This window comes from Berghia stephanieae, chromosome 3 (genome assembly GCF_034508935.2).
Source record: "Berghia stephanieae isolate SIO BIC M18660-M18661 chromosome 3, UCSD_Bste_1.3, whole genome shotgun sequence".
Taxonomy (NCBI): Eukaryota; Metazoa; Mollusca; class Gastropoda; order Nudibranchia; family Aeolidiidae; genus Berghia; species Berghia stephanieae.
The window spans coordinates 41,702,857-41,725,493 of record NC_088362.1 but is presented as its reverse complement, the minus strand read 5'-3'; the positions used below and the strand labels follow the sequence as shown (position 1 = coordinate 41,725,493).

Genomic DNA, 22,637 nt, shown 5'->3' with positions numbered 1-22,637 from the left:
GAGATAAGTCATCGTGATAAAGTACCAGGCATATAATTTATATTTTGATGGAACCTAAACAGTGTTCATCAAGGCACCGAGTGTACAACCTGGCAAATCATGTCTTGGAAAACCACCACGATAAAAGCAGCGCTAGTAATAATTTCAGTTGTTGATATCTGATCTATGTGAAGATTGCATTGCATTAATCAACCGTTATTATTTCCCTTGAAGTGATAGAAACTAAAACCGCAACAATTTATTGATCGATTATTGCATTTTAAAGTACTGCTATTATATACATATATATTGTGTGTGTGTGTGTGTGTCTGTGTGTGAATGTCTGTGTGTATGAGTGTCTGTGTGAGTGTGCGTGTTTATTCCTCAATAAAAAGAGTTCCTTCTGATTCACAACTCAACTACGTGATCTGCTCACGAAAAATCTGCCGACGTTAATAATCTTTTTACATGTGTGTCAATGGTTTCAAGCGTGCTCAATATAATCATGGTCTACTGTACTTCATAAAGGACAACGATATTGATTTCTGACCGTGTCTGTAGAACATAATTTATAACATTAAGTATACAAATCCCAGAGGTCTAGAGCATCTGATACACGATTTCTTTGAACATGTAATAATCAAAGAATGAATATACTTAAACAAATGCTCTTACTTTGAACAAAATAAGCAGTTTTATTTTGCAGACAAGTGCATGACCCATCATTCCCTTAAAAAAGTCACTAATTTTCATAGAGCGTTGCTGATATGCCGGTGACACATAAAAAAAGAACCCACCATTTGTTCGATAAAATGTAGAGATATAAACAAAGGAATGCCATTAGATTTTCGGGGTCTACAGATGAGTTTTGTGATTAAAGAACTTGAATATTTCATAGCATTTGGTTAATTACACACTTAACTGTGTATTTTAAAATAAGTCAATACAAAACTGATTTTTTGATGTTGGTATCTAAGAGCATAACCAGAACGGTCTTCACATGACAAACTATTTTGATTATCATTAATGGAGCAATTTATCATGATTTATTTATTATTTGATTATTTGTTCATATAGTCAAACTCAATTATATTTTAACGCATTGATTTTGGTAATTTCCAGGTTTCCATATTATGCTATGTGAGTTCTTGTATAACTTTTTCCGGTTAAAGTATTTTTCAGTCTCACATGTGGAAATTAATATATCATTTACGTGTTAGTTTTTTTCAAATTTCATTAAAATTGATACAATATCCTTCTTCACGTTTTATTTTATTTAATGCTGTTTTTGTGTGTCATCGGCATTAGATATATTTTATGCCATAACCAGCAGAAGCGAGCCGGAGACAATTTTGTACCAAATGTATATGTTACCCACTGCGGCAATTTTGTCTTACTAGTGGAGAATCCGCAATATTTGCGGAGAAATAAAGGGCAATACTGAAAAGGCACTCATCTACTTTAATTACTACTGTATTGTAAAAATTAACATAGATCGAGACGAATATTTCGAGCCATAAATGATAGAATCGGCCCGGTAATAAAGTGTGTAGGTGCGCACAAATCAATCTGGCAACATGATGGCCAGATGGCGTATCACAAGACTAAGGTCAAATTAAGGTCCGATCATTGTATCCTAGCAGATATTCTAAACAACCATTTGAGTCAATTGGTGATAGGATTGTCCTTGATTTTTTAAGGCTTGCAAGTTACTCGAACACGTATCTTTCCAGAGAACGGCAGCTAACTGGTTAATGAAATATACATTTATCATACTTGCCAATCCTGCTCATAATACCTTATGGATTCACACCTTCCAATTACTACTCTCATCATAGACAAATTTCCCTTGAGAGTCGGACATGTTTCCTGTTCTATCATGAACAAAATGCATTATTGCCGTCAGCTGAACAGAAGCTAAAAATAACTGTAAATAATGTAAAATTGGATGTCACATTTCTATGAATGCTATTACCCTTAGGATTTGGAGAATTTTCTTGTCACAAGATGGAGAACGACAAAATGAGAGCTACACACGAAAGGTCAAGGTTACGATTTGTTTTTGAATATAAAAATGTAACGTGTCTATGTTAAAAGTATGAAACAAAAATTCAAATAGGACCTCTAAATTGGAACAAATTAAGTGGCATTGAATGCTTCAGAATAACAATCTCCTTCAGCCGTCTACAGAGACAAATAAAACTATATGTACAGTCCATAAGCGGCTTAACAAAATTTAGCCGTACTCTGAAAAAAAACTATATTTTTTAATTTGGTCAGAAAACTCGTCCTTCAAATATCGATCGATTTAAATGACCCTCCTCTTGGCAAAAACTCTCAAACCTGGGACTTAGCGAGATCCCAGGTTTGAGAGTTTTTTGCAAAGATGAGGGTCATTTAAATCGATCGATATTTGAAGGATGAGACAGTGGGGATTGATTCAAATATGGAAAGAAAAGTAAATTCACAAAGCAATATACCCATGCATCTAGTTTAAGGTTATCTTAAAGCCTACAGACACCATTAGCAAAGCATCTCGCAGAGATGAAATTTGTAGGCTTAGAAAATATTAAAAACTAAAAAAAAATCTATATAAGTCCATAAGAATGAGATGGTCTACAAAAAAATCTCATCTTCCAAATAACGAACTATATATTTGACTTTATTCCTTTCGGGTAAGGATTCCAGCTAGTGCTTTGATAAAAATGAATCTCGTTCTAGAAGAAGGAAAGAGGAAATAACATATAAATGGGGATAAATGATATAACAAAAATGATCTGCCAACAAACACCGGATGTCAAAACACCCCATCTCATGGCTAAGAACTCCGATGGAGGTCCAGTTATCTCAATTATTAGAGCGCGAGACTCACACGCATATATAATGTTTGGGTTTTGAATCCAGATAAATTTTGGTATTTTGTCTCACACATCTTTTCATTAAGCAGTGATTGTGTAGTCTGGTCTGTTAGGTCTGTTGGAGAGTAAGTTAGTCATAGACTAGCTTCCTATCCAAGGGGTAAAAAGCAATAACTACAAAACGTTTACCCTACAGAAGTTGACGGTAGTTTAGCGTTACGAGTTAAATAATATAGTCGCCAAAGCTCAGTTTAAAATTCAACAATTTCGGGTCGTGGATAGCTCATACCGTAGAGCCACGATCTCCCCGATCAGGCGGAGTTGTCGTACAATTAAGGTCGCGGGTTCGAGCCCCCATTGCCGCCGCGAATTGTTTATTCTCTATTGTCTTCTAGCACTTTCCTGCTCACTTCATTTCTTGTTGTTATAATCCGAATGTGGCAACACTAGACAACGAATACTGTCGTCCTCTGATAAAAGACATTTGAAAACTGTTGGCCTGAAAACTTGTCCTTCAAACCTAGTATTTCAAGGAAGCCCCGGAAGTCCCAGGATTGAAAGTTTTTGACAAGAAAATGGTCACTTTAATCGATCAATATTTGAAGGACGAGATTTCTGACCAAAATTCTTAAAATGCGTTGTTTTTTTTTTCAGAGTAGGTACAGCAGACAAATACGTGAATCTAAGAATCCATTCCCATAACGCCTCAAGGACGCATTTTCATTGTAATTGGAAACAGAACGCCGACTCATCCTAATTTATATTATTCCTCTCACGAAATACGTGAAATAAATCAATAGAAAGTTTGGCGTAGGCGAAAAATGAAAAACAAACAACTAAAATGGTCATTAAATAAATGGATAATAAATAGTCTAAAAAAATGAGTTTCTTAACATATTTATTATCTAATGATATTGTTGTCAGTACAACTGAGTAGAATGTTTTTATTCCAAATATCAAGTCCTAGACATTTGAAAATAAAATTCTCCATTAACTTGTAATCTCCGTTTGCATTTTATTTTTGTTTCAAATCAAAAGAGAGTTGAAATTATTTGGTTAAAGAAGCTGGCCATTTATTTCCTGTCGTATTTTAATCTTGTACAATTGCCATGGCAACCAGTAATTCTGATGATATGTTTTGGTTTGTTTAATGCATTTCGTATGAAGATAGTTGAAGGAGACTATAATTTATGTTTTTTTCGACCTGTCATTTCACGAATTCCTGTATGGTGTCCTTTGGGGCTGGGGTAACCAAGTTTATTGAATAGGGGCGAACTATCTATCTATATAATCTTTTCTACGTGCGCCAGTCTTGGTCACATTCAAAATGACCTACAAAATAAAAGCTTTTCACAGTTTTAGAAATAGCCAATATCATAATAGGTCATTTTATTCAGGGGGCGAAGTGGCCGAGTGGTTAAAGCATTGCACTGTGATCCTGAAAGTCCCGGGTTCGAGGCCCGCTTCAGGCACTCTCGTTTTTTCCTTGGGCAAGATTATTAACTCCCGATTTTCTCATTTGGACAACATGGGTGATTTCTGTTGACATCAGACAATGTGTTTGATGGATTATCTTTATTCCTTCATGGAATGACTAGGCGACGATATCTTATTATTGGCGGAGGGGCGAAATTTTTTATTAATGAGTATGTTTACAACTTTCATAACAAAGCAGGGGTTTATATTAGTTTATGAAAAATGCCAAATCGTTTAGAGCAACAAAACATGTGATCGATAATTAATAAACATAAACAAATAAATAAACTATATTCATCAGAAAGAAAACCGGATTTACAATCCTGAATTTCAAGAATGGAATTACGAACTATCCTAAATATTGTTTTTATAAATTTTAAATTTTAAAAAAAAACCCAATGAATGGAGTGAAAATTAGCCTTGAATAGTATCAATAATATACAAATGTAAGCTTTGGGGATTAATAAAGGAAATCCATTTAATGTATTTCAATTATTTATATAAAACTTTTTAGGGCATTGTGTGGTTATTGCGATGCAAGGCTAAATTTCATCTCTACATTGTTTTATAATAATATATGAAAATGTTATCTTAAAATGCTTGCATATCCATTCGTGTAAAGGCGGAATGGAAAAATGTCCGAAAACTAAAAAAAACTTGACTGACGAAAATGAAGACAAAAGCAGCTGGCTACCAATATATTCAACCAATTTCAAATATTATGGGATAGAAATGATATAATCAGTAAGAATAAACGAATACAGATTTACGAGGCACTGATTATTCCGATATTGACATGCAATTGTTGAAACTGGGGTCTAATGAAAAAGAACTTTAAAAGTCTCGATTCATACCACTGCAAACAATTGTGTCTTGTAATCGGAATCTAGTGGTCAGAGACAATTACAAATATTTTTTCTTGTGAAAGAAACGGAGCGGAATCCAATGCCAGAGTAAAAGATAAATGAATTGCGGTGAAAGGCATTTAGTCATATATTGTGTCGAGATGATAACATCCAAACCCAATCTGCCATGATAGAATATTTCCTTCATGGCAACAAATATGTACGGAGACCACCAACATCAATACTAATTACCCTGAACTATGATCTCTCTACATATCAGAAATTTCTTAATTCAGATGAGGCCGAATTAGTCCATGAAGAACTAAGAAAAACTGCAGTGCCTTAACCAGAAATTCTGGCCCAGGATCGTGACCAATGGAAACAATTAACAACATGGGTAGAGAGAGAGAGAGAGAGAGAGAGAGAGAGAGAGAGAGAGAGAGAGAGAGAGAGAGAGAGAGAGAGAGCAGCAATACTGATCAAATTTTTTTTTAATGTAGCTGAGTCAAACCAATTCACAGCAAGCGTCATCTAGACTCCGAACCTACGACTTACTTAAAGTCAGTGCTGCTATTGAATAACATCGCAACTGTTGTCAGACAGAGATATAGTGAAAATATGGTGGAGGCATTTATTAAACATCTAAGAGTATGGCGAGAAAATGTGTGTAAAAATATTTGTTACTAAAGTATCAAATTTGCGCTGCTTATACTTATAGCAAGGATCGAACCCCAGACCTAGAAGTCAGAAATCATACGTCTTCACAACAAAGCACCACATAGAAGATGGAGGAGGTAATAAGCGTGATACAATACTGCCGTACTAAGAACAAAAGAGGTATTTAAAAATTTGGCCAGAAAATTCGTCCTTCATATATCGTTCGAATTAGATGACCCTCATCTTAACAAAATCTCTTAAACCTGGTATTCGCAAGTCTCATGTTTTAGAGTTTTTGTCAAGATGAGTGTCATTTATCCTAGGATATTTGAATGACTTTTCTGGTAAAAAATACGTGTTTTTTTAGAGTGTGTTCGAGTACTTATTCATCGCCTTCGTCAGCCATTAGCATTCAAGCAGAAGTATGTGTGTGTTTGTGTGTGTGTGTGTGTGTTCATATGTGTGTGTTTGTTTCGGATAAGGCGATGGGATGGGGGTTAGGTTATAGGGGAGGGGGAAGAGGGGGTGGGGGGGGGGGGGCGGAAATAGCGTTCATCCATCCTACTTAGGAACCACTACAACAAAATCAATACATGCTGATGTTCATTCTTAGCTCGTTGCCCGTGGCCATTCCGTAGGGTACAAGACCTGGTTTGATGTGCGTACAAACACTCTGCGTTTTTTTCATCCTAATGCAAATCGCTTTTTCGGGGAACTATGACAAAAATCAAGATCTATTTGCGCAATCCCAAATAATTTTGACCCATTGTCCCAAAACGGTGTTATTTCGGTGTAAACCAGGACAAAAAGGTCTTTAGCAAATATTTATAAAATTCGGCCAGAAAACCAGTTCTTCAAATATCTATCGATCTAAAAGATCTCCATTTTAGTCAAATAAAACACACACACACACATAAATAATAATTTTTAAATTAAAAAATACCAAAAAATACCAGGTTTGAAAGTGTTTGCCATTTAAATCGATCTAAATTTGAAGGACGAATTTTCGGGCCAACTTTTTAAATACAGCTATAACTGGTAAAAGTAATCCGAGTTGTTAACTTTTACTTTTGGTCAGTTTACGAAATTATGATACAATTTATACCCCTTTCGTGTTAGTGAAAAAGCAACTCCACTCTAGCATTAATGCAAAAAGGAATAATTATTAGTCATCCCTATCATCATTTGCAAAAAAAAAAATATTTAAAAAATTCAGTAGTCTCATCCTTGTTGATATTTGTATGTTGTCCGAGGTTATGATGGCTTTTAGGTATCCAAAAAGTTTTCTTGCTATTTCTATTCTGGTTCGGATCTCGAGATCACTTGAGACATTGGTATGTAACAAAATATGCTCTCAGCGATTTAGCATTTCTGAGAAACTTGCAGTTTTACTTCAGTTTGTTTAATATTATATTATCCATGTTTTGCTTTGTTTTTTAAAAAGTTTATCATGATTACAAATCTTGTAGAATTATGGACTTTGATTACAAAAAACAAAATATGCTCTCAGCGATTTAGCATATAATAATAAGTAATGAATCAAGAACCCCTGCCTGCTCCTGTATGACAATTAAAGAGTCCCAAAATCAGGCCGCACAACGAGGGAATCCAATTGGAAGTAAGAGATCCTTAGGTTATTACTCAAAATATCAGGGTATCCTGATCTATATTCAGGTTTTCGTCCAACCGAGTCATCATTCACATGATTTGTCAATGTCGAACGATTGGATATTTCTTAATATATGTAAACGCACTGCTTTGTTTATGAAAGTTGTAAACATACCTATGTGTCGAGCCGAACAATATGACAAATCGTGAAAAGCTAAAATAAGATAAGATAATTATTTTATTTATCCTTGTATGGAAATTATAATTCTGTATCACAACATAATTCCTTGATATATTAAAGAAATATCAATGTAAAGAAGTTAGATAAAAATTGGCAAATAATATTAAAACTCTTAAAAAGTACAGTGGAACAACAAGTGGATAAATGGTAACTATGTGTCCATAATATATATGTTAGAATTCTTGCTCTATGACGTTTTCAATATCAATGAAAAGTCAAATGAGTATGGAAATAGTTTATAAAATGGTAGAAGTTAAATAGTGTTATATTAAAAGTAGAGGAGGATAAAACTTTTGAGAAAAACGATGACAGATATTTTAAAAGCGGTGAACACTTTTCACAATGTGGGTCACTTTGAGCATAATATTTTGCAATTTGACCAATGACCTTGGGCACATGGAAAGTCAATCGGGATCATCCTAATTAACCAGTTGATTTTTAACCAATCAAAACATAGAATTTTGACACACCTTCACACGACATGCTCGGACAAACATAGTTGATTTTAATGTGAATGATATCGACCTCTTACTCATTGTTATCGTTTTTATACCGACTAATTATCACACGAGTTTCTCGATGATATTATAAATGTTTAAATTTACACAATGGTTTTTTGTGTTGGTTCTATTGATCAAGCGGTTGAACAGTGTGTAGTTTACTGAGACGCATGCCACCCGATAGTGAAACCTATGTAATTCGCTATGTTTACCAATCACTGTCATTGTTTACATTATGACGACGGTCCGAGAGGCGTGGTTATCTAAGTGTCTATTGAAAGAGGAAGATTGTTCCTGGTCATTAGTGCTAAGTACCATAAGCGATCGAAATCAATGACTTCATCTCACGCTTTAAACCAGCAAAACGTATCCAATAAAACGCATACACAGTTTTCAAAGAATTCGCAAAAGTATTTTTATTATTGTTATCATTATAAAGGATGAGAAACGCCTCCCAGACGTCTCGCGCAAATAATTAAACAGATTGTCATGTGTACAAAGATTGTCCTCGGCAAACAAATAGCACATGCTGTTGTGTTTAATGAGTCGTCCAGGCAAACAAAGAGACCAGCCTCGTGTTTACAAACGCTGTTCTCACCAGCAATATCACACGTTGCCTTGTTGACAAATTCCACCAATAGCCATTTCTTTGATTTGACCGATAAAGGAATTGAATTATATCCAACACACTGTCAAACTCTAAGAACAAAAAAGTCCCAGTTTTGAGGGGTTTTCTCAAGATTAGGTTAGTTTTAATCAATCAATATTTAAAGTACACGTTTTCTCACCAAAATTTTAAATAATAGTGCGCATTTATTAAGCGCAGCTTTTCCCGCTATATAATGCAGCGCTGGGCGCGTACATATTTTTTCAGAATTTGGCGGTACTGTGATGTGTTAAAATACACTTTCATATTTATGAATGACCATCAACTTGTCAAAAAATTATTTTTTAAAAGCCTCAATTTGAAAATTTGACAAGCCGAAGATCATCTTAAATCACATTTATACGAAGTATTCGTCGCTGAAATTTAAAGACAGGAGACTTTACAGTGTTTTAGTAGAATGCTTCTAAATGTTTGATGAGAAGCTATGCGTAGAGTAATCAAATTTGCAAGATCCTGGAGAAAAAAAGTTCGCAAAAAAAATCAACAAACGACAGCTACATCTGCGATCGATCTTAATGGTGGGTGTTGGTATTAATCCAGTTTGACTCGTCTTGTATAAACAACAGGCGACATTAGGCGTGGCAAACAACAAGATGGGGGCAATGACTGCAAACTGTAATCACTATGTTGTGATACTGGGCAGGACATTGTTAATCAATCAGTTAGCTCGACTCTAATGTGAATGTGTATCTGTTGATAAGTATGATGTATGACGTAGTACAACACTTATAATGCTACACTAGAACGTAAAGGGCGTCTAGAAATAGCCAGTTCTTTGATTTGACCGATAAAGAAATTGCATCATATTTAGCGATAAGTATTGAATTGTAAGCTTCAGTTTATTAGACGAAGAAAGATACTGAGGACGTTTCGGGTTTCCCCTTTATCAACAAAACAGGATTAATGAAACACTGCAAACGAATCATTCATCCTGTTTTGTTGCTAAAGGGGATACCCGAAACGTCCATAGTATCTGTCTTCGTCTAATAAATTGAAGCTTACAATTCAATACTTATTGTTACTTTTTCATTCGAGCTTTAAGCAGCAACCTATTTTCATCATATTTAGCCCACATCCACTCTGTAGTAGTCAGATTACGTGACTCAGGTGTAAATAAGTATCTGAAAATAGATACTGTTGTATAACGGAGTTCAATGGTGGTAATACTACACTAGAACGGAAAGAGCACGTCCAACGTGTGTGGCTTGTACTGGGTGGGTTCAAAAATACATTCCACTTAACCTACTGAGTTATTAACCAATCCCTTTAGAAACACTGAACGTGACCACGATTTAAAATGTCACGTGCTATCTGCTCTGTCTATAGATAGTAAGCGCTTGGCTAAGAAGCTCACAACATTGCCATCCGGAAGTATAACGGACCAACACACAAATCTATATGTAACCTTGAACGTTTATAGTCTCGTTAATACAATTTAGTGAGAATTACTCATAAAGGCGGATGGTAAAAAGCAATAACAAAGACCTGAGTGATGTCACCTTCATACCATCTATTGTTAATTAATTGTTTATTGGTCTACGCATATTACGGGGGTAATTCGTTTAATAGCGGCATACCAAATTTCAAAACTCACGTTGCTTTTAATCTTGTCCAATCCGGATCTCGCCATAAGCCAGTTTAACGTACAAACATAAACTACTCGTGGTACATATACATTAATATAAAACATGCAATAAACGCCGAAGAGACCTTTGCAGTATGGCATCTCCTTAATTCAATTTATAGATCTTTACAACCCTGCTCCTATCTATCGAGCAGCAGTTTTCAAGTCTGGACAAGATCGTTAATACTGCCCTTCTCTTTAGAATGGGATAGCAGCATTCATTATCCGGCTTGTTGTGTTAAATATTCGATCTCCCCTCACCCTCAGGGGTACAGTTCTGCTAATCACACTTATCAATGCATGGGCGATGTGTATTGAAGTACAGTTCGAACTCGCGATGGCTGCCTAATTAAACACCGCCAAACAAAAATCGCCAAAAGGGGAAAGTCCACTTAAACAAATTCCTGCATTAGTGTTGTGTCTTTATACTAATGAAAGAGTGATAATAGAGAGGCTCTCCATTATCACTCTTTCGTCAGTATGTTCACGAGACCGAGCTTCGGGCAGCCCCCCACCGCTCTCTACATTTGTTGTGTCTTTAGAATTACACCAGCATTATACACATTACCCTAATTATTGGCGAAAGCCTAAGATTAAATAAACTTTGATTAAATAAACCTAATTAGGGTAATTTAATTGAGAAGCGAATATGTAACTTATTTTTTTTACTGACTGTTACTACAAAATAAAGTGGAACCGGTCATCTATCGAATGAAATTTTAAAGATATTTCCATATCATCTGCTCGATGTGGTAAACTTTTGAAATTAGAAACGCACCATATAGAATCTGTGTATTATACGTTTTCTTGTTTTTTGATTATTTTTGTTTATGAGCTTTATGTTAAATACTTTTGAAAACACTCTTCAGTTATGTTCTGATGTTAAAATCCAAGAAAAACACACGATTCCTATCAAGCTTTGTGGTATCAATAGCATGTAAGCTGACTTTTCATAATATGCTAACCAGCGCAAATTGACCATACAATAGCCATGCTAAGAATCACAAAAATCAAACATAAGAAGTAGGTAAATCGTTTATACGGTTAGATTGTAATTATATATATAGATATTATAATATATGATATTATATATGATATTATTATATGAGGCAGTGCCATGGGGTCGTTTTTGTGAAATCCATTTTCATCTATCAGTTGAATAATATAAAACAAATCAAAAACTGTCGTTCTGGCACTAATAGGATAACAGAAATCGTTTCTCAAAGGGTAAAAAAATGTGGAATCTTTTCTGACACTTTAAACTATGACTACTATAATTTTGGAGCTAGATCGTCAGTTTTGGGTATTTTTTTTTTACATTATTCAATCCATAGAAACCGATGAATGCTAATATTTTCTCCTTAAATTTTTCAAAATTACTTGGAATTGGAGTATTTGGTGGCGAACGCCATATATATAAATATATATATATATATATATATATATATATATATATATATATATATATATATATATATATGTGTGTGTATATATATATATATATATATATATATATATATATATATATATATATATATATATATATATCATATTTCGTGGTAGCAAAAAAAAGTAATGCAATAATTAACTCTCCCTGATCACGCTGATTGATTAAATGACGTGAAATTTGCACAACAATGATGCATCTAGATATGTGAGTGGAAGCGCCTGTTTTATTTTTTGGGGGTTGAAATAATATTATGGCTTGATAAAGGCCGCCTTATTGGAACTACTCCAAGATTTTTCTGCTACAGAGAGGAGCTACCGAATTTTTCTGTCGTTTTATTAATGTACTTATATTTTTATTATTGCTGTTGACCGAAGAAGGGTTTTGAGTTCGAAACGCTTCGTGTTTGGCATTGTGTTACGTTTTTAAGCTGTTATATTCATTTTTGTTTATTACTTCTTGTAGCCCACAGCTTCTGGCAGCTTAACATCACAATTAAGACAATGAAGACAGATACGATATTCCTAAGGTTAATGGACAAGCTTCGTATTGGATGTCCCTCGGTTGGTGTTGACACCGCCAATAACTAGAAGAAGCACATCAAATTGTCAAGGAGAATCGGTATATTTCAATTGCTTGATGGATCTAGAACGTGAAGGTTCACATTAGCAGTAGCATATAGATAATAGTATTAACGAAGATGAATAAATCTTACACATCGTTATTACTGGAAATGAAACATGGATTCATCATTATGGACCGGAATCGAAGTCGTAACCAAGAGAAGGGCAAATTCCATCACCTCAGAAGCTGAGGAAATGTCGATTTGAAATTATTTCCGATAAATCATGTCAATCGTGTTCTGGAACATTCGTGGTGTATTAAATTTTAACTGATATTTTACTTCGAGGATGGCTTTAAATTCGGAAGTTCGTGTAACGGTTAGAGCGTTAGACCTAAAATTGGAAGTTTATGTTAAAACATTGGAAAGGCATAATGAAGACTTTTTTTCATTTTAGTCCAACATGGAAACAGATGAAGTGGTTCCTCCCCGTAATAATGAACGCCTGCTCACATGTGCTCACAAAATAGGCATATAGATAATCGACTCTTTTGGTGGAGTATTATGACACATCCACCTTATTCTCCCGATTTGAGCCAAACAGGGGCCCCCTACTCTTTAAAATGTATTTAATCCAGCAGTCTTACTAAAAGGTGGACTGCATCGTGGAGCAATGCATTGACTTTGTTGATGAATTAGAACTTGTTCCTGCGATTTTTAGCTTCAGTTTGGTGGAAAAGAATAAATGCCATTCCGGCACAATGCCGTTTTGAGGCGATTGATCGCACACAGTTTCAGATATCTACATTAACCTGACATTTCATTAACCTCTTGGTTATTCAAAATGAATGCATTAAATTGATTATCACGGACGCCCGTGGGGCTCTACAGCAATCTTCCCTCTTTTTACAAGTTTTGAGCTCACTCAACCATTCAAATGGTCGGGACTCCTAGGAGTAAATCAAGTGATATGATCTTGCGCCTTTATCACACTGACACATTCAATGGTTGATGTTCAATTATGTATGAAAGCATGAGAGACCACCGTTTTTATGGCTTACCCAGTGGAGTCATTACTTTGATGTTGCATTTGTATATATATATATATATATATATATATATATATATATATATATATATATATATATATATATATATATATACATCGAATAGACAAGTGAGTGAAGTCCAGATGAAATCAGAAAACACCACGGTGTTTTAGAGGTAAACAGTGAGCCCAACTGGTGTGTCCCCTCCCCTTTGCTGAGATAATAGATAGATGGATAGAGCGGTGAGGACAACTCGCAGAATACACAGGACATAAACATCGATTATTCAATGAGATACTGGTCCTATTGATGCAATGCATAAATGCAAAATACTCACAATATCCGCTAGCCAAATTAAACATACCAACACATATAACTGTGTGTAATATTTAACGTTTATAGTCTGATTGATATGATCTACTGAGATGTATCACTAACAAGCTGTCTAAAAATAATACCAAAAAGCTGAGTGACCTCAACTTCGTTCCGTCAATTAAAGTAAACTTATGTTAGTATTCTTCAGTCACTGATCAGGGGACTGAATCAAGTAGAAAACGCATTCACGAACTGTACTCAAGCAATTCTTCCTCGCAGCTTCATAATGCAGAAAGTGGAATAAAAGGCAGGTTTATGGGCTAGATTTTTAAATTTGGATATTTTAGAAAGAATATTTTGACTCAACCAAAATCTAAGGACGTTGGAAGATCAGCAACTGAATCTCAACACCATTGAAGATCGAGAACTTTTGTTAGACCTCATGCATGACCTGATGCAGGCAGCCGAGGCGTCCCTGTCCGGTGACAGAGATGCGAAAGCCCTCATAAGTAAGTATTTTTAGTAGTAACTCATCCAATCAATAGCCTGAACCTTATAGACAAACAAATCACGTGATTTGATCAAGCGCTTTTATCACTCTAGCACATTCAATCGTAGTTGATTAATTATGCAGGAGAGCATGGAGCCGATCGTGTTCATCACTCACACATCATTGGAGGACTCTCGTTGATGTTGCATTGAGATATAATACAGGAGTCTACAAAAGGTGAATGACCTTAGCATTGTTATAATAGTATGCTATATGTATAGAAGGAACGAAATTGACGTTTCGGGTTTCCCCTTTTTCGAAACGTTCATTTGATCTGTTCTTGTAATAAAGTTGAAGCTTACATTCAATTTCATATTATTTATTTCTTCGAGCTTCGAGCAGCAACATTTATATTATTGGCATAGTTGCATTTCCCAGTGAACAGAACAATAGTCCCAACGTGTGTTTTAGATGTTGCATTTTTCCCAGTGAACATAACAATACTCACAGCGTGTATTTTAGATGTTGTATTTCCCAGTGAACAGAACAATAGTCCCAACGTGTGTTTTAGATGTTGCATTTCCCAGTGAACAGAACAAAAATAATCCCAACGTAATTTTAGATGTTGGATTTTCCTTGCTTTCAATCTAGAATGAGTTTTGGAGTCCTGAGAACTCAGTGGTAGAGCACTCGCTTCATAAGCTAAGGGACCGGTATTGATCCAGTGTGTAGTTTTAATATTTGTATCCCCCCCCCCCTCCCTATGTCCAGATTATAGTGATAGGGTTGCTTGATCTGTTTTATATCTTGTTAAAGTGCGGCTATGTGGTCTAGTGGTATGACACTCGCTTTCAGGTTGGAATGTCCTGGGTTCGAGCCTCGTTTGGCGCATAGTTGAGTCCTTGGAAAAGACTCTTTACTCACATTCTCTCACCGTACTCAAGTGTAAAATGAGTACCTGGCCGTCAACATCGTTGTCTCTGTTGAAAATAAATTGTAATATCGCCTAACAGGCGTTATGTCTCGTTTTACATGTTACGTGTTGCTGCTGGTCAGGGACCCTTTGTATAGCGCTTTGAGCACATTTAGTGGATATTGCGCTATATAAAATCTCTAATGTCTAGTGTATTTGTTAAATACTATAGAAACCGGGATAATCTCTATGGGCATTACGGCTCTAAAGTACTATTTGAATGCGTTTTTAGCCGATCATCCATGTGGATCAATACGCATTTTATCAAACCAGGGATAGAAAAAAGGTGAATTTATCGATTATGTATGAGAGATCGATTTTGGGTTTTGTGGATACCGATAGGGTTGCTTAGATGTAGAAAGCAGTATAGGATAATATTGTGTAATGGACAAGGACAATTGAATAACAAAAAGAAATAGAAACGGACCGTTACGTGATCTAAACTCTAATACATATTTCTGAACTTTCAGACGATAAATTTGTAATAGACCTATTGATAGTATGTGCAACATTGCCATCCGGAAGTCTAACTAACCAACACAAAAAACTATGTGTAACCATGAATTTTTATAGTCTTGATAATATAGATCAGTGAGAATTACTCATACATTTGGATGGTAAAAAAACCATAACAAAGACCTGAGTGACGTCAACATCGATCTTTGTATTACGATTTTTGGATCAAGTTATAGACGCACCTGCTCAATTTACAGAACATTTATTAAGAACTTTAACCCCCTCCTTACCACTCTAAGGATTATTGTCACATTCGTTAGGATGCAGCCAACATTTTTGTCATTCTAATTTCTTTTGTACATCATAATATTTGAACAAAATGTTTTCTTTAGTTAAAGTTTATTAACTCTGTCCCGAAGAGATCGTTTAGCCAAAATTAAAAAAACAAAACAAACAAAACCATGTATAGCAACAGATTTTGTGTTTGAGTGAAATAAATATATTTTTGTATAGGGTTGGTGTCAAGGTTTGGGGACAATCCGGAAAATGGCCGGTAAGGAAAGAGATAAGATGTTATTTGATCGTGATACGGGCACTATGTCAATTTAGCTCCCTTCCTGTGCGACTATGTGGTCTTGTAGTCTTGTGGTATGACACTCGCTTTCGAAAGGTCCTGGGTTCGAGCCTAGCTAGGCGCATAGTTGAGCCCTAGGAAAAGGCTCTTTACTCAAATTGTCTCACCATAATCAGGTGTAAAATGACTACCAGACCGTTAACAGCGTTGTCTCTGTTGGGGAAAAAATGTATTATCGCCAAACAGACGTCATGTCTCGTTCCATATGTTACTTGTTGCTGTTGGTCAGGTACCCCATGTAAAGCGCTTTGAGCACGTTTAGTGGATATTTCGCTATATAAAAGCTGAAGTTTAAGTTTCCTTCTTGAGAATTATACATTATTTCTGCCCTGGTCACCAGTCAGATCCAATTTCACTAATTGTTAAATTTGAGTTTTTAAAACTCAATACCAGAAAATTATTTGACATATTTTTTATTGAAGTTTAATGTTTTGAACATTAAAAACCTGATTATAATATAAACAAAAGTATGCTCTTCCGCGCGGCCTTGTTAGATACCGCCGCCTCGGCATGTCATGAAAAAATATAGATAACCCATCAAACGAACGTCTGGTGACAGCAAGAATCATCCTTGACGTCCGGAAACTTGAGATTGATAAGCATGACCTGACAAATATTTTTTTTAAACGAAAGTGCTTGAAGCGGGACTCGAACCCGGGATCTTCTGGGTCAAAATGCAATGTCTAAGATCCTCGGCCATCTCGCCTCATTTATATATTATCAAATACTCATTGAATCGACTCTTTATTCGCTCATCCATCAGTAGCGTGTTTCTCAATTTAATCCGCTTAATAAGGAGGTCAGTTTCGTAGGGACACTGTAGCTTTGCAACAAACACATGATCCTGTTTTCAAACACTAATCTAATGTTGTTTTTTTTTTATATTCCTACAAAATAACATTATTTCAAAACACCGTGGTAAGAAAATTCAATTGACGTAAGCTGAAAAAGCTCGATCGCAAGATACGTAAACCAAACGGTAACCTATCACTTCACAGTGTTGAGTGATCAATCATTGCAAACAAGGATGACTCGGTCGCACTTTCTCAAACACGCAAAACACGACATTTGTTTTTAGTTCGACCAAAAAACAAAACAAAACACGTTTATTTCAATAATCGATCAATTAAAAAGACCCTCAATTCATCAAAATGACTCAAACCTGAGGCTTCTTTGAACTACTGGGGTTTGAACCTTAATTTTAACGTTGAATGTCATTTTAATAGATCGATATCTGATGTTCAATTTCTCCGATTCAAATGAAAAAGAATTGTGTTTTATCAGAGGGTAGCAGTACTAATCAGATTTTACCTCCCCAAACCAACCAGAAATTCAAGCAAAATAAACAGCTTGATACCATCTTTCCATCCATTAATCCATTTATCCATTAATCAATCCATTCTATTCTTCTGCTTACCCTTTTATCCGGTTATCCATCAGTCCAGATAAACCATGCATTGGTCTTGTCCCACTAACATTTTCATCCTTTGTTCTCAGTCCATAGAAATGTTGTCTTGTTTCCCGTCATTCAATCTTTCAACTATCAACATCTAAGAACAGAAAATAAATACAAACGTCAATTGACCATATGATTTCAATTTTGAATAATAACATTGGTAATAATAGTACAGATAATTACAATAACGATGATGGCGATGGCGATGATGATGATGATGATGATGATGATGATGATGATGATGATGATGATGATGATGATGATATTGATGTTAAAAATATAATTTGCTGTACACCATTCCTGCTCAATATGAGTTATGGTCTGCATTATTTTTATACTCATCAAAACCCGAGTCAATTGAGTCCAGTGTTACATGAGTTTGCTTTCAATAGGACGGTGAAAATTCAAGTAAAATCTTGTTCAAATCAAGGCTGACGGAGAACAATGATTTCATCCAACTGAGTGATTGGTGTAGCCACACATAGTGTTGGCTTTCTTATAATATTATTATCTCTAGTCTCTCTTTCCATCAGGTGTTTAAAAAACAACAACTTTATTTTGGAAGGTGACTGAGGTTTACTCTAAAACTGGTTCCAGTCTCTTTCCTTGAGGGGAGGCAGTGCGATCTGAGCCTGTGTGTATTTTCTGTGGTATATGATTTTCAATACGATTTTTGGTGATTATTTCCAACGAGCCTTTATACAAGGTCTTGGTTGGGACTGACTTAAAGACTATACGTTGTCCGCATTTTTTGACATTTTGGCAAGAAAACATGCCCGTCAAACATCGATTGATTAAAATGATCATCAGCTAGTTAAATTTGATATTCTTTTGACAAGATGTGGGGTCATATTAAGCGATTGTTATTTGAAAGGACGAGTTTTATGACCAAAATCTTAATTTTTTTCAGAGTAATGACAGGATGTACTACTGTCTTGGGTGGATGAATCCTTAGGAGTTAATATTTTCCTTATCCATAGCCGCTGGTTACCCAAGTTCTTGCGAGTTGTATTCTAACTACCCTTTCAAAATCTAGCAAGTCCCGTTATGTTTTAATTTACTTATATCTAATAATATGTGCTCATTTGGCAAAACCCGTCGCATGTCGCACGAGCTAATTTTGATGAGATAAAAGCAAATAAAGGTGAAAAGCCTTCAACTGTATAATTTTCGATTTTTAACTTCATCGGTTTTTTTATCCATCTAACTGCATTTTCACAAAAGGGTTTTAACATTTGAAGATTAATTCAATTTTTATTTCTGAGCTTTATCGAAGCTCAATTCCTTCGATCTAAAATATGTATCTAAAGTAGATTTTTTCAGTTCAAGGCTGAGAACCGAAATTGTTACCAAACCCCAACATATTACAATTCACTCCTTTCAAAACTGTTAGCTCTTTGGAATGCAAGTCAGTGGCATGAATAAAAGGTACTTTTCAATCAGTAATACGACTGTCCGCGTATGCATAAACAATATTTCATTTACTTTCCTGGCGAAATAATGTGTAATCAATATAACCATGCGACTATCGCATTTTTATACAATTTTATATCATAGTTCATAAGATATTTACTAGACAATTTCAATATCTGAAAACGAAAATAAAAGCACGAACGACTTAGTAATTAAGAAGAGTACTGAGAGATCAATCGACTAGCGAAGACAAAGACGCACACAAACCTCTTCCTCCTAAAGTATCACGTCGGGAGTCAGGAAGGGGGGGGGGGGGGGGATGAGGTCAAAATCTTTGGTCTGTGCCACAGACAGAAGGGCTATAGATAGAATGCGCTTGGCCAAGGAGTTCACAACATTGCCATCCGGAAGTATAACGGACCAACACACAAACTCTGTGTAACCATGAACTTTTATAGTCTGGTTAATACAGTTTAGTGAGAACAACTCACAAACGCGGATGGCAAAAACAATAACAAAGGCCTGAGTGACGTCATCTGCATTCTATCTGTATTTCATATTTTTGAGTATGATTGCGATGTACAAGTTCTGTGTTGAGGATATTGTAACTATATTTTAAACACTTTGTAATAAATATTTATGTCTTGTCTTTAAAAGCGAGTTTCTCCAGTTTTACAATTTCCCCCCCCCCTTCCTTCCTTCAAATATGAATAACTTCGGCCCTAAATAAGATCATTACAAAATTCAAGCTCTATTTTGTCAAAAAATGGTACCTCTTTTCCAATAATATATAATAATATGGGATTCAAATATTTTCGACATCCGACCGGTTTTGCCAATCAGCACACATATAATCCCAGAGCTTGAAGCTTGACCATTATTCTTCTACAGACGTCAGCCGAATCGTGTAGGCGAACCAGACAGCACAAACAAAGCTTAAAGAGAGGTAATTCTATTATAATGTTCATGCTGAGTCTAAACTAACGAGGTAAATAATTTTATCCATCTATTCCCCCCGTATAACCAAGTGCCATCCATTGAACTTTTTTACCTTTTCCTCTCTTCTCGTTTTTTATTTTTTTTCTTTCTTCAAATCCGTCTACCCTATCCTTCACCTATAATCCCACCAACCCGTCCATTCATATTCCATCTATACATCATTAATCATATAATATCAATCTTGACCCGTTGTCTAAACACCGTATTATGGTAGAGTGATTCTCATGCCGAAAATAGGATTTTAAGTAAAAAGAAAAAAAAAAAGAAGTTGGAAATTTGGTCTAGTTTCGCAATGTGTATTTTTAACAAAAATATTTCTCGTCTTATAAGAACAGCATGCTAGGTCGAGCGTCAATGGCAGTGCTCAGATGGGTAACATAGATCGCAAATCTTTGACCCTGATGTTCGGATCTTGGGTGACGTACCTCACACACGTTACCCCACTTTTCTGGTGTACGTTTAATAATAATAATAATATTAATAATGATAATAATAATAATAATAATAATAATAATAATAATAATAATAATAATAATAATAATAAAATTAATAATAATAATAATATGTCTTTATTGTCCTCAAAATAGTGGCAATTTAAGAGTACTTGCCAACAGTTACAAGTGATGTTGTACATGAGCTAGAACAAAAGGAGTAATTGACAAGCGAGAAGCTTTGAAAGAACTATAATTCAGGCCTGAGGTGTCTGATATATGCCTCACTATAAAAAGTCATTATAATGGGGGGAAAAAACAAAACAGTGGAAATGATCAATATACGGCTGTGTATTGTGCCGTAATGTAAAATAACACATCTTTAAAATTTTGGCCAGAAAACCCGTATACCAAATATCGATCATTAAAAATGACCATCATCTTGTCAAAACCTCTCAAACCCGATACTTCAATGAATTCTTCAAGGAAGATACAGGTCTAAAAAGTTTTCGAAAGCTGATGGTCATTTTGATCTATTAATATTTGAAGGACGACTACTATGACCAAAGTTTTAGCTCCCTCAATCCTAAAGATTTTTGTTACTTTTCAAATTTGGAAAAAAATGTATTAAAAACGAGTATGTGCATATATATTTTTATTCAACGATCATACACATGTAAAAATTAATAACAAAAGCTTTTGTACTACGCCTATAATTTGTCTCAGAAAAATGTAATAAATAGGCATGGGGTAAAAGTAACCCCGGGTATACTACGGATATCTAGTCGGTGTTAGGGTTGAGTGAGTTAAGAATATTGAGCTTTAATTATTCATGTCACGAAAGTTTTTATTTGATCCACCACATCAATCTAGTAGTATGACGTAATGAACTAACACGGTAAAGAGAATGACTTTGAAATAAAAATGAACATGACTTAAGGCGGCATTTTAATTTTGTATTAATTTCCTAGAAATTGATATCACTATCTACAAGGCTATGTGGTCTAGTGGTATGACACTCGCTTTCGGATCGGAAGGTCCTCGGTTCGAGCCTCGCTCGCCGCATAGTTGAGTCCTTGGGAAAGACTCTTTACTCACATTCTCTCACCGTACTTAGGTGTAAAATGAGTACCTGGTCGTTAACAGCATTGTCTTTGTCCGAAATATTGTAATATCGCCTAACACGCGGCATGTCCCGTCCTACATGTTAAATGTTGCTGTTGACCAGGGACCCCTTGTAAAGCGCTTTGAGCACATTAGTGCACATTGCTCTATATAAAATCTCAATTAATTAATTTTGTTTCTTTTTACAATAAGGGTTTTCAAGTTATTTCAAATCTTCAAAGTTAAGCTTGAAATTTGTATTACACCATCTTGATAGCCCATCCCGAAATGGTCCCGTGTTTTTCTTCTCATGTAAAATAATTTAAACACAAACAGATTTGTCAAAATACCAAAGGGACTTATAATAATATATATTTAATCAATCTGCGAAAGGAAAGAAAAACTGTCGTGTGAAGGGACATTCTTGAGAGCTTTTCTCTGGAGTGCCTAAACTAAGGTAAACTATCTTCAGAAATAATCCGCATACCTGTGCTGTATCGTTTGTTTTTATTTGTTTGTTGTTGTTTTTTGTGTGTGTGTTTTTTTGGTGTTTTTAAAATTTTGTTTGTTTGTTAAACCATAATTAAAAGAACACTTTTGCCACTTTATTTTTGCATTAGATTTCATGCACATTTGAGACTTGTTTTTGTATTGTATTTTTCAAGTTGTTGTTTTTTAAGGGAGGGGGGGGGGGATAGGAGATATGGGGATGTGGAGTACTAGGAGATTGAGAAGAAGAAGAAGAAGAAGAAGAAGAAGAAGAAGAAGAAGAAGAAGAAGAAGAAGAAGAAGAAGAAGAAGAAGAAGAAGAAGAAGAAGAAGAAGAAGAAGAAGAAGTTAAGAAGAAGAAGAA

The 22,637-nt window shown here is 35.2% G+C and overlaps 1 protein-coding gene across 1 annotated transcript in view; it reads right to left on the bottom strand.

Annotated features, from left to right (window-relative positions):
* LOC144967750 (uncharacterized) overlaps positions 1-22,637 on the bottom strand; it is a 192,396-nt gene that overhangs the window by 138,406 nt on the left and 31,353 nt on the right. Inside the window, exon 2 of the mRNA XM_078905341.1 lies at positions 17,799-17,931. The gene's annotated coding sequence lies outside the window, so the exon portion shown is untranslated. The remainder of the gene's footprint in view (positions 1-17,798; positions 17,932-22,637) is intronic.